Genomic DNA, 8466 nt, shown 5'->3' with positions numbered 1-8466 from the left:
GAGTTGTACTAGTGAGTTCTACTGAGTCAGTCAGCGAGTCCAGGAGCTACCTCCGAGTTCCGAATTAGCCAGCAACCAGTCAGTTGTATTGTGGCATTTGGAGTGTAATGTTTGTGATACTGCAGATAGCAGTAATCGTCAGATTGTAATTTGGGTGATTGTGAGAGCGGATGTGAAATAAAATTCGCTATATAAAATACATCGTGAAGTTATTTGTCGCGATATACCCCGCGATACGCGACAACTGGTGTCAGAAGTGGGATTTGGACTTACACACGTGACCGACGAGCTTCGAACTCGAAACACGTTACAATATAGATCTACGTTTTCTTAACCTCGATATTAGTTAGACGTGAGCTGTCAGCTTCACGCCCTGGCCTCTTTACCCCGGTACCCATAAGATAGGAGACTGGATGGGCCCCAGAACCGGTCTGTACGACTTAGAGAACAGAAAATTCTTGACTCTACCGGGACTCGAACTTCGACTCCTCGGTCGCCCAGCCCATAGCTAGTCGCTTCACCGACTCTCGGCTCCCAATAAGTATAAGTATATTACTCTTATATATTATAATAGTAAATTATATAATAAATTATAATAATTATATTAATAATTACCCACCTCCAACTAGTGCAGAGGTCAAGAAAATATGGATCTATACATTCACTCCCCCATACGCCTTCATGTCGTAGTGCTTAATTAGTTAAGAACAGGGACAGCTTTACCTTTTACATTTCATATTAATAATTACTATTATCATATATTAGTAAGTATATTACTTTTACTATAATTATTACATTAATACATATCGAAGATACGAAAAAAGTGAAATATTGTCACGTGTATGAGTGACTATAGACGGGGTTCAGATTGGATTTATTGACCGCTTACAGGTCGTGACTACAGGTAACTACAGCACCATCGCTATCTCCACACTTGTTAAATCACTACAACAGTCTGCTGTGTCTTCACCATTCATTCCCTGATAACGGCTTCTATCAATGGGAATTCTTCAGGTGCTCCCTGGAAGTCTTCTCTTCAGAGACTCCCTTACAACTGGCTAACTTCTAAACTTGTCTCGGTTATAACATCACAGCTCGGACCACGTAGAAAATGCCGTTCATTTGTGTATTCCGATCGTTAGTGTGGGAAAGTGTTTGTTTGCGAAGGCGATATCCAGTAACGACTGCGTATACTTGCCTATAAAAGAATCTGTTGCCTAGCAGATAATGTTGTATCTTTGTTTGTTTCGAGGTCAGTACACGATAACAGATCTATACGCTATACTTTTACAATCAGTATTTTAATGAGTGGGAGAACCATGGTTAGTATTAAATTTGACAGCAAGGGACAATCCAAGTTTTAAATATATTAATATACAATAATAACAATTCAATGAAATTCTGTATTAATTTGCATGGTTATATAACAGACCAAAGGCCAATTAGAAAATAAACTCAAGCAATGATTGAATCAAACCAACACGTACACGCAAACAAAGAAATAAGAGTACTTGTAGTTTGGACAAAAATAATTCAGTACGTGCAATCACACCAGCTATAATGCGACGATAAAAAGATGTACATATGTGCATACTGTGACATGAGGCCTGTCAGCTAGAATAAAGTAGGTAGAGAAACAGCCTTGCTAGGCAATGGCTGTGTATTAACTCCAAGAGCTATCAGCTGAGGGAAGTACCAGCTTAAACCAACAGTCGGAGTATGAGGTTGGTGTCAGATGGCTGCCAGCCTGCAAGGCTGTGAGCTTCGAAGATGAGGAACGTCCTCCGTTGGAACCCGCTACCCAGCAACGTGACTGAGAACACTGGTCTGTGTGTGATAGTGATCAGTGAAATGTAATCACGTGCTACAGAGGGGTCCAGTAAATCCATTTGCCAATCAAAGATCCGTGTACAGTCACAATTCAACAATCCATCACATCAGCCATTATGCGACAAGGAAAAGATATACATACTCATATATTTACACTGCATGCAATTAATATTTTAATATGAAGAAATGACCATTATGAAATGTGATTAAGAAAAAAAATAGTTTCAGCTCCATATACATATATCAACATTCCTGCAAACAGCATTAGCAGCTGAAGCACATCTGATGGGGGGCATTTTTACTTGTGAACAATGCGAAGTCCCTGATATGCCAAGCAGGATCTTAAAGGCCAACATTTTCCAAAGAGGACAGAGTTTAAAGTCTAGATAAACTTGACAAAGTATGAGTACATTGTGGTTGAACCTCCTCTTACATAAAATGTACAATTTCAATTGCTTTAGGTCATAAATGTAACTGTAATGGACATGAAGAAAGAAATGATTAAAACAAATGATTGAAAATTTCTGCTGGATACTTTCCAGTTTGATGTAACAGAGTTCCAAACAAGAGAGGCCTACTCAGGCTTAGATCTAACTAGGGCGAAATATAATAAACAAGAACACTAGAGAGGGAGGAAGGTGAAGGTTATGCAGTGAACTAGACCCAGCAACTTCATACACTATGAAAATATTGTTGATGTAAAAAGTAAAAGTAAAGCTATCCCTGTAACAGCCCATGAAGGCCCATAGGGTTGTGAGATGTTGAGAGTCCCACATTTTTCAGACACTCAGCTGAAAGATGGCGGTAAGGTTGTCAGCCTTACGCGCCGGCCGTGCTTTACTCCCCAGGAAAATTATTTAATTAATTCCTGGTACTCATTTCTGTTAGAGGCTGAGTCGACCCCAGGGCCATAGTGCGGCTGGAACAATTAGGTCAAATGAAAAAACACACCTTATCGGAATTTGATTCCGTGACCTTCCGGCTTGTAGCATTGTGCCTCAACCAACTACACTACCGCGTGCCCCAGGTGGGCACCAATATCCATTTGCATTCCTGGTGTCTCCTATTCGTGCTACTGCACTCCCCATCTCATCATCCTTGAATTAATCATTCAAATTATATTTGGAGAAGAGTACAAGTTATGAAGCTCTTCATTATGCAGTTTTCTCCAGCCTCCTGTCACTTCATCTCTCTTCGGTCCAAATATTCTCCTTAACATCCTGTTCTCAAACACCCTCAGCCTATGTTCCTCCCTTAAAGTCACAGACCAGGCTTTACACCCATACAGAACCACAGGAAGAAATACAGTTTTGTATACTCTAATGTTTATGTTTTTGGACAGCAAACGAGAAGACAACAAGTTCTGAACTGAATGGTAGCAAGCATTATCCAAGTTCAATCTCCTCTAAATTTCCTCCTGAATCATGTTTTGATTTGTTGTAGTTGCTCCAAAATATCTGAAATCTGCCACATTTTCAAAACATTTGTTACCTATCTTTATCTCATGATTTTGTCCTGCATTTTGGTGATGGGAAAGCAACATATAATTAGTTTTCTTTGTGTTCACTTCTAGACCAACCTCTTTTCCTTTCATTTTCTTCCTTTTCCTTTCCTTTCCTATGTGGCCTTTAGTCTGCAAGCAAACTATACCGACCAAGCAACCGCCGCTTGTAGGCGAAGTTAGTGCCAGCTTTTGCAGATAGAAGAGGTTGCGTAGTCACTATCTTCCTTAGTAGCATCAGTTAAAGTCTGTATGTTTCTCTTTACGGTATCTATATTATCACCCAGTAGATTCACTTCATCAGCATAGACCAACAGCTGATGCGTCCCATTTAATTTCAGTCCCACCTGGTTTTCCTGGACCTTTCTAATTACATGTTCTAAAGCAAAGTTGAAAATGAATGGCGATTAAAGATCTCCTTGTTTTAGACCATTCTGGATAGACATTTATCAGACAAATGTTTACCTATACATACTTTACTATACATTTCGTTTAAATACATTTTAATCAGCCTGACTGTTTTCATGGGTATCCTTAACTCTATCAGAATATTGTACAATACTTCCCTCCTAACTAAAACTTAGGCTTTCTTAAAGTCTACAAAAAGCTGATGTACTGTCTCATTGTACACCCATTTTTTCTCCCATATCAGACAGATGCAGAATATCTGATCAGTAGTTGATCTCTTATGTCAAACCCACACTGATGTTCCTGAATAATTTCATTTTGTATGGACTTAGCTTTGAGAGAATATTGGATACAATTTTGTATGAAGCTGATAGCAGTGATATTCCCCGATAATTACTGCAGTCAGTTTTATCACCCTTCTTGTGGTCTGGTACAATAATGGGCTCCTTCCACTATTCGGCAACTTATCCTTATTCCAAACAGAATTAATTAGGTTATGGATATTAGGAGGTAGTATTTCGCCTCCTGCTTGAATAGGTTCTGCCAGAATTTGATCACTAGCTGGCGATTTATACCTTTTCAATTTTGTAAAAGCAATTTCAACCCCAAAAGAACTGACATCAGGTACTAACGGCTCAGCTGTATGCATTTCTGTCAGCCTAACATCACTGACTCTGTGTACATTTAATAACTGAGAGAAGTAGTTCCTTCACCTATTCAAAATATTGTTGGAATCTGCAAGCAGATCACCATTCTCATCCTTCACTAAGTTACTGCTGGGTTGGTAACCCCTCTTAAAGTCATTTATTCCTCTATACAGGTCTCTGTAATATTCTCGTCCTTACTGTTCATTGCAAGCTCATCAATTTTGTCTTTCATATATCCTCTCTTTATATTCCTGAAATGCCTGCTGGTTTCATGTCTTATATTATTCAGGTTATCCCCATTTAACTCGTTTGAATCCTGTAACCACTGAAATTTGGCTCGTTTACTTTAGTATAATATTTTTCAGCATCCTTCATCATCCCATGGCTTATGCTTCTTCGGTTCATAATAACCTAGACTCTCTTTGGTAGAAACTCTGACAGTCCCTCTAATAGTTTTCCAAGCTCTACTAACATCCACCTCGGTGTCTAAGGTTTCAAAGCTAAGAACCTATTTGAAATTTTCTCATAATACTGTTCCCTACCCTATACCTTGTTTAATTTCTTAAGTTTGAACCTCTCAATGTAAACTCTGTGAGCTGTTTGTTTACTTACTGTCAGTCTTTCCATAACCTTTGCCACCACCAGTTACAGGTCAGTATCACAATCTGCAGCCCTGAATGATCAGACATCAAGTATACTTGAATGCCGTTTCCTATCTATCAAAAATTGTCAATATGATTGTGTATCTTCCCATCAGGAGATGTCCATGTACATATATGGATGTTATGATGTTGGAACATGGCACTTTTGACAGTAAGATTTTTTGATGTACAAAGTTTACTGCTCTAACTCCATTATCAATAATAATTTCGTGCAAACTCTCGTTCCTAATCTTTTGGTATTTGTGCTCTGTGTGTGTGTGTGTGTGTGTTTTTTTTTTGTGATTTACTTGGGGAATATATGTTTGTGAATGGAAGTGTTGATAGTTACAAGTACATGTATGGGTTTTGTTGTTGTTACTTCCGAAGTACGGTTGGGGATACCGAATTTACAGTTCTACTGTTACATGTGCTAAATGTGCAGCACACAGTGATTTTAGAAGGGTCTAGCAAGTACACGAGAAAATTAGTTGGAAGGTTTATTCGTAAGTATACGAAACTTAGCCCTTTGTCATAAGGAGAATACAGGTATATTAGTAAGCAATACGACAAATTAAGTAAGAAAATAAAAAGAAGAAAATGGAAACTGCGGCTAAAGATATGTGGATAGCCAATTTGATTGAGCCTTGGAAGGGAGACCAGGGCAGTGTCTCCGTGCATGAAGTTTTCGAGGAAATAGAGGAATCAGCCGAGATGGGTCGGTTAAACGCTAAAGATAAGTTACGGCTAGCAAGAGTGAAACAGGGGGGCGTAGCAGGGTCTTTTCATTCCACCCAACCGGAGTTGAAGGGTGATGATGTAGAGTACTCAGATTTTAAAGCAGTTTTGTGCAGAGATTCAAGGCGAAACAGATAGATCAATATAACTATACAAAGATACAGAATGCTTCTCAGGAGAAAGGTGAGAGTCCCGAAATGTATTTAGACCGTTTCCGTAAACTGTGTCAGAAGACTGTTCAACATAGAGAAAATCCAGTAGATCACGCCATACTGAATCGAAAAGTACAAAAACGGTTATTAGCCGCTTTAATCAGCGGGCTAAGGGGGGTTCCAGGGAAACACGTTAGATTGCAGATGCCGGACACGTTAGAGAGCTTCGAATATGGCAAGTGGCCACAAATGCAGAGACATCCGAACGGGAATGTAGCAGAGATGATAAAGCTTCCAGACAAAAAGTATTCGCGGTAAGAGGCGACCGTGGAAATTTACAGGGACCCCGTGTTTGGAACCCCCAGAATAAATCCCAAGAGGGAAAATACCGGGTTGACCGTGGATTCATCCCCAGCGGTCAGTACCCCCGGGGCAGAGGAGCATGGAGAGGGGCTCGCTCCTTCCGGACTGAGAGTCAGACTTCTGTAAGGGATGGCGCGGCAAAAGAAATGGGAGTCGGACTTTAAAGAGGGACTCCTGCGGGAGGGGGTACGGCACCAGATCTTGTCCGGGCTGGAGGGTTGGAGAGGGCGCGGCATCAGGACTGAAGAACGATGACGATCGTTATATGCGCTACGACCTTAATGAAAGTTTTAGCTTTACAATACCTCTCTGCAAGAAGTGGCTGTAATGAAAGCATAATGCGAAACACAGGATAATTATCTTGATGCTGGATCATCATTCAGTTTTTCTAATATTTTATTCAACTGATCTTTCATTATATTGAATTTAATTTCTGGATATGTATATTTGTGAAGTTTCATAAATGTCCATGGGAACTTAGCCACACTGTAGACACAGTGCAGCCCCGGTAGTTTGCGGGATGTGGTTTCTCTCCATCCTTCAATTCACAGTTACAGCAAGCTGGAGTGGAGGCAGCGTTCTGTTTCTCAGGGCACTCTTTGTGCAGGTGGCCACACCCGCACCACATGCAACGGGGAGGTTGCTTAAAATTAACCCAGACGTGACCAAATTGTTGGCAGTTGTGACATTGCGTAAGGCCACTCTGTGCTCTATATGCCTCAACCCGGATGGAAATGTGGCAAAGGCTTTGTAGTCTGAAGATTTCTTGTGATTTTGCCGTCCTGGGTAGGGTGATAAGGAGGAGGGGAAGGTTTCTGGTTATCCTTTTTTCTTAAGGCGACTCTCGGGTGGTTGTCATCTGTTTGACGCTAACCACAGCAAATCCAAGGGTCACCAATCCATCAGAAATATCCTCCGCCGGGGTATTATGAGGGAGGTGACGGATTACAGCCTTAATGGTGTGTTCTGACTTGGGAAAGAAGGTATAATAGGAAAGTTTATTTTGGGATAGATGATTCTTGACGGCTTCGAAATCCGCCATGCTTTTAGTGATGACTATGGTCCCGTTTTTGGTATTACGGAACTCAAAGTCAGCTTTGACATTTTTTATGTGTTTTTGTAGCTGAATAAGGTTAGTTGTGGACGTTAGAATTATTGGGGGCGGCCTGCCTGCTTTACCTGATGATTCCACCTCCGGCGTAGTGGCTCCCTCTTCCTGCGCAGTGGCTCCGTTACCAGCAGTGTCGGTGTCCATTGATGTCACCCTGAGAGGAGCAAAGTAGTTGCGGGTGGGCACCTCTTTGGTTTGGGTGTTGCCTGTGGCAGCCGCTGCCTTCTTTGAAATCGGGGCGGACTCGGTTGTGCTCTGCCGTTTTCGCCTTCAGCCGTCTTTGAAGTCTTCTTGGGAGGGCTTCGTCGGAGGTTTCGTTGTCTCCGAGGTTCTGGCCTTCACTAATCTTCAGATGGTTCAGTGTAACTGTATAGGTCCCATACAGAGCACTGAAAAAAAATCTTGCCCTTGAGAGCCTTGCAATAGCTCTTCCTGCTTTCTTCAGCGGCATTTACTATTTCCGCCCACTCAACACTTTCCCCAATTGTGGCGGGTGTGAAGCTGGCCACATCCTCAATGTCACAAATGATTTTGAACAGTCTCCTGTAATGTTCATCTGCTTCAGGATATTGTTTCACGTTTTCCTTATATTCTGCCTGTAGCGAGGCTCTTCTTTCTGCCCAGAATGCATAGTAGCCAGGCACCGAGGCGACCGCCATGTCTGGCACGGCACGGGACGAAACACAAGCTTCAAGCAAAAAATCTAAGAATTTTTACAAAGAAGGACAACGAAATTTCAGAGCTGATCTGTAAGAGCATGCAAAACTACCAGCAAATAACCCCTTGACATTGATCGAACACCACCAATAGTCGAACAGACAATCAGTCGATGAACCTCCGAATGTAAATCCCACTTGCCTATCCAATCACAAGTTTCCAACCGCGCAGCACAGCACATTAATCTCCTCTTCTCACACACACCAAACCCTAGGTGTCCTGTCTGATCATGGGCTGTACACCTCCTGTCTGACGATCCACAGCCATTCGTCGGACTTAGACAAATCACTCTCTATTTCTACAACACGCACTATTCAACGCACTTTTCACCATCACCACACCTCAAAATTTTTTCTGCCCA

The sequence above is a fragment of the Cryptotermes secundus genome, unplaced genomic scaffold (assembly GCF_002891405.2).
Source record: "Cryptotermes secundus unplaced genomic scaffold, Csec_1.0 scaffold1759, whole genome shotgun sequence".
NCBI classification, from domain to species: domain Eukaryota; kingdom Metazoa; phylum Arthropoda; class Insecta; order Blattodea; family Kalotermitidae; genus Cryptotermes; species Cryptotermes secundus.
Note: the sequence above shows the minus strand (reverse complement) of the source record.